Below are 6,204 nucleotides of genomic sequence, written 5' to 3' on the forward strand. Positions count from 1 at the left end.
ATTTAGGGCTTAAAATTCGGAATTATTGGAGATTCATATGGTGAAGTCTGATTTTTGAGTTGTTAAGCTAAGTATTTTTGTAGAAATGATAGTTTAGAGTGTTGTGAAGCTGTAGGATTTTATAGATCTTGATTTGAGCTTACAATTTGCTTGGAACGGAATTTTCAAATTTGACGTGTGTTCTGGATTGAGTTCCGAACAGTAACTTTTGAGCCAAATTTCAATTGTTTCCAATGAGGTCTTGGGGCAATAGAGTTTGGTTCTTATAGTATGTCATAATGGCTTTATAAAGACTATAAGTTGGCTTGAAACAGAATTCCAAGGAGGAAGTTATGGCACGATGAACTTTAACGCATGGGCCGTGCCTAGCAAGTAACAATTGGTTTTTGCTAGAGGCGAGCTTTTTGTTTTATCGACAAATAGGCATAATATAGTTTAGTTATTCATTAGAATATCATTTTACTTAGTCTTTTGATATTGTTTTTTGGTTATTTTTTAGAAATTCGAGTGCATCAACTCGAGTAACCGCCGTAGTTGGTTTTTGGCTTTTCCTAGGTGAGTGATATTTTTTTCTTTGTGTTATAAACTCATGTTTTGAAAAAAAAATTATGGATTAAGTATGCTATTAGTTAAGAATAACATATTTTGTCGCATAAAACAAGATCGAGCCTTTACCATTGTTTTGTTGTTTAAAAAGGGAAGTCATCTTTTGACTTCAACTTGGATGATTGATTATAAATGGTTTGTGAAATCTTTTATGAAAGAACCTTGAAAAGTTTAAGATGTATTAATGTGATTTCAAAAAGTGCTTTGATATTTAAATATCAATTGCTTGTGTTGTGAGATCATTCTTATTCTATTTGTGGAGTACTAGAGATTGTCATTAATGATTAATGCTCAGTGTCTCTGTAAATCTTAAGGGGTGTGTGGGTATAAGCATACTAGTCTAGGATATCATCATTATGGGTCAAATAACTGACTAATAATAAGTGGAGACCTAACTAAGTGGGGAATCTTGGTCGCTTTATCACAGGCGTTACTCATGACCATGGTTAGATATTTAAGCATGAGATTAGTCAACATAGTATACCATTGAATTATGTTTTTATGATATTGATCAATGGGCTAGACCATTAGGTTTGCTTTGTTATTATCGTGGGTACTTTTGTTATGAATTTATTATGTTAAAGTAAGAAACATCACACTTTGGTATTCAAGGTTTGTTAAATTCCAAATTCTGTGAAAGTGAGTTATATTTGTGTTTCAAATGTGTATAGTAATTGTTCAGTCCACTTAAAATAAATGTATTACTCATTAAGCCATGGTAACTGACTCCTTTCATCTACTTGCTTTTACAAGTTCTTCAGCAAGCCGCAAGTAGGACGTGAGTATTGCGTTATTGGGGAGGGCTTTTTGATATTAGAGAATTTTTTGTATGAGCTATATATAGCTGATAAGTTTATGAGTTAGTTTTTGATGGAGGTGTATATATTGGTTTGATGATTTGTAAAAACTTTAATATTGTAACCAAATGACCTCTTTGTCAAATATATATGTGTGGATGTATATATGTTGATATTAGGCTGAATTTTGGTTATATTAAAATTGCATCCTTTCATGAAAGGAAGGCTGTGTCATGCCCTTGTTCTTATTTGAGTTGGGATGTGACATTTGCTGGTATTAGAACTTAAGTTTTGATTTATTTTGATAGATATGGGACATTGTGAGATTGTGTGATAGATTTTTAATATGTTAGCCCTTTAGATACTAAGTTGCAGCTCCATTCTTTGTTCAAATGATAATTCGTGATTTTGAGACACTTTCCTCACTTCATAATAATAGTAGAGGCAAGCAAGTTGTTGCCCCTAATGCTAGAGACTTGCCTCAAACTTCTCGAGATGCAGCTTTAAGGAGGAGACGGGAGGATCAATATGATAGGAGTTTTAACCCACGTGAAGCAAGGTAAGAGAACCAAGAGCCATTTCTTTTGACCGAATTTCAACAAGCAATGATCCATGGGTATGTCAAGCAAAAGAATTAAGTGAAGATGGAGTAGTTGCTCATGTACCTTCACCCAATTTAGAATGACGGATTCACCTAAGTTTGATGGGAAGTTGGATCTTTCAAGGCTAACGATTGAATTAGAAGCATGGAGGGGATGTTCAAAGCCGAGAATGTTTGTGACGATAAAGAAGTCAGCTTTGGCAGTCAATGCCTTGGAGGTGAAGCTATTGGTTGGTGGGAAGGAATTAGATCGACCCTTAGAAGTAATGATGCAATCATTTCATGGAAAGATTTCATTGAGGCTTTTAACGCCTAATTCTTTCCAAAGTCCTTCAAAGTGAAGATGAGAAGCGACTTTGTCAATATATCTCAAGGTAGTTAAATAGTTATGGAGTACACAACCCGCTTTAATTAGTTAAGTAAATTTAAGGATGGTTTTGCCATCAATGAAAGGCATAGAGGTGGACATGTTCACTGCAGGCTCCAATTGGACATTCAACTGTACACATACTTCTTGAACTAACAACCCATAAAGATGTTTTGAATCGAGCGATTAGGGTTGAGTAAGACATTTTGGAGTGCGATGCACAAGGTGTATCTCAACATAAAAATGGAAATCCATTGATTATCGGGATAATTGAACAAGTGGCAGCAACAAGTAAAGAGTTTTTAACCAGTCAGGAAAGTTCAAAATTCAAAGTAATCTAGGCCCTTGTGCTACTTGTGAGAGATACCATAGCCATCCTTGTTACCACAAGAGAGGATCATGTTTTCTTTGTGGAAAAATGGGACATATAACCTGTGATTATCTTATATAGAAGAATTTTCCTAGGAATGGTAGAATATGTTTTGTATGTGGACAACTTGGACATTTGGCATATACTTATTCTATGAGGAAGACTGCCCCACTAATTGATAGGCTACAAGAAAGCCAGCAAAGGTAAAGGAGAACTAAAAAAAAATTTGCGATGACAAAAGAGGACGCTATGGCTTTTAACATAGTTATTGCAAGTAATATTTTTGTTGTCTCATAATACACTTATGCATTGGTCCTAATGCCCTGCATTCCTTCACTTTCATTGCTTTGCAAGGAAATTTGATGTATTGCCTAAGCTTTTATAATATGAATTGCATACTAATTTTCCATTGGTAATTTCTTAATTGCTAATTGTGTTTTCAAGAACTGTTTGCTCTGGATTGATGATGTACTATAGCTTGTGAATTTGGTGAAGTTAAATATACCATATTCCAATGTTATTCTAGGGATGAATTGGTCATTAAAATATTATGCTATTGTTGATTGTTATTTAAAGAATGTTGTCTTTTGACCTTCAAATCAACCCGGATTCTCTTTTTCAAAAAGTTATAAAGGCACTTCTGCAAGATTAATTTCAGCTATGTAAATAATGAAGCTTTTGAGAAAAGGTTTTTGTGGTAATCTGGCTTGTGTAAAAGACACAAGTAAGGAAATGGTAAAACTAGAAAATGCTCATATTGATAGAGAATTTCTTGATGTATTTCTTGAATATTTACTTAGCTTGCCTCTTGATAAAGAGATTAATTTCTCCATCATTTTAATGTCTGGCATGACACCTATCTATAAGACACCGTATTGGATGACACCTTCTGAATTGAATGAATTAAAAAAATAACTGCAAAAACTTTTGAATAAAGGTATCATCACATCTAGTGTATCACCTTAGGGATTTCCTATTCTATTTGTGAAAAAAAAAGGATGATAGTATATAGCTGCATAGACTATGGAGAACTCAATAAGGTGACAATAAAAAACAAATATCCTTCTGTGGCACCCCTCGACGGCCCCTGAATCGTTAGAGTCGCCACAGTACGATTTACATTCTCTTGCTTGACCTGAAGGTCTATCAATCCTGGGGTTTACAACATTTAGATCGGTCCCTGCGCATTTTATATGGAGGAAGCACATCCATCAACTCCCTTCCTTAGATTCATAAAACGATGCATACCAACTAAACATTTTATATAAGTTAAAGCCGTACACTTTTATTTACATAACTTGATGGACATCATTAATCGGTACATCAAAATGTCGTAGTCTTCTATACTCGGCTATACTTCAAAAAATGATCGACATCTCCTCCAATAGTCATATACTTAAAGTCTATCGATCAGTGTCGGCATCCAAAAGTTCCTTCATTTGCTATCCTCCTCCTCGCGGTCATATCCAACCACTTGGATCCATCTACCGGTGGCAGTGGCAGTAGAGATATCTTATCTAGTCTAAAATGTTATTCCCCAAATGAGGTGAGTACAACCACTCAGCAGTAAAGATCCACCCAACTACTCAATGCGTCAAACAGAACAATCAAGGTAACATGAACAAAGCACATATTATTCATGCATTCAAGCATACCTTACCTTGCAGTCATGCATATACCATCATGCAGTCATGCATATCTCACAATGCCATAGTGCATATACCACCATGCAGTCATGCATATCTCACCATGCCATCGTGCATATATCACCATGATTCATATCATCCATTCTATCAAGCATACATCACCATGAGATCCATTCATGCTTTCATGATCGCATTTTCAATATCAAATAACATCAATTTACTTTCATAAGCAGATCATGCATCATGCCATATGCATATACCCATGCATATGATTGCATATGATTCACTTTCAATTCTTATCTTTCACAAGGATCTCATCAGTTTTTCTTTCTAGGGACCAATGTTCGCATCCCATAATTTATCACTCGCGTCCAACCTAGCATCGCAAGGAACCTCCAGCACATACCTCCGGGCATCTCGTACCCCAACTGGCATCACGAGGAATCCCCCCGGCACACACCTCCGGGGCTTCCGGAATTACGTACCGCCATACCACTAGGCATTCCTCCTGGACATTACGTACCGTATACTACCGGGCATCTTGAAACTCCTAAGGACATCCGGCACACACCTCCGAGCATCCGGCACACACACTCCGAGCATCCCGACACTCCCGGGGCATCGTCGGCTCACACCTCTAACGGTCTTGTTATTATCTCAATTCATATTCACACATGTATCTCAATTTCAACATGGCATTTGATGCAACAATATCAAGGGTCTCAACTAAATTTTCATGCCATATAACATGTCATATTTCATCACATATGCAGCAAAATCAACCACTCAAAGTATTTCATCACATGGAGAATTTCATTTATTTATCAAAACACATCAGTTTTCGAATAAAGCAGAATGCATTCCTCTCATTAAAACTCCAGAAATTAATAAATGACTTTAATAAATTATGAAAACTTGATACATTATAGACAAGACCTAAAGGCAGATATCTCATGAATAATATCATACCAAAAGAACCTCACACACAACAGCACGGTCCATGCATCACAGTTTTCAAAACTTCAATATTTCAACTTGCACCGTTTCAAAGGAAATTTAAATTAAATACCCAAATTAACTCCAAAAAATTCTGAAATTTTAATATGTTGTAGAAAAGTCCTAGAGGTAAATATCTCATGAAGACATCAAAACCCAAATCGTTCTAGGTTAATGGGTATAGAAAATTATTTCCCCCTGTTCTCGGTGTCATCTCTTCCCAGATTATCATCTTTCAAAAGAAACTCATTTCACCGTCCTACATATGTTAATTTCCTCTAAATTTTTTATATGTTCTACCTCAAGAAGTACACTACAACTTTCGTTAAGAGATCAAAGTAAAATTTTCACAAGAAGGTTACTTTACAGACCACGAAACCACTGAAGGTCAGCACGACGAATTCCAGATCTAGTCTCTCCAAAGAAAAATCATTTCACTAACCATTTCTTGTTCGTTTTTCTTCAAATTTTAGTATGTTGTTCTTCAAGTTATTCTATACAACTTTTATGAAGAAATAGAAACAAGATTCCGACTAAAAATTCACATGCAACACACAAACTCAAAAATGGTCAAACTGGTCTTTCCAGAAACAGCATGCATGACCAACGAATCTCTTCCATAGCTCAGAAATTTCATCCCATCTTCCACAACCGAGACTTACCATCTACTACACATACACACAGCAATGCAAAGAGTAGGTTTTAGGACTTCACTTGCCTCTAATCCAAAGAAAACTCAGCAAGACAACGGTGGGGCAAGCGGGCTCGATGGCGCGGCTAGGCGGGCGCACGGCCCCTTCTTCCTTTCTTCCTTCTCTTTC

The sequence above is a fragment of the Eucalyptus grandis genome, chromosome 2 (assembly GCF_016545825.1).
Source record: "Eucalyptus grandis isolate ANBG69807.140 chromosome 2, ASM1654582v1, whole genome shotgun sequence".
NCBI classification, from domain to species: domain Eukaryota; kingdom Viridiplantae; phylum Streptophyta; class Magnoliopsida; order Myrtales; family Myrtaceae; genus Eucalyptus; species Eucalyptus grandis.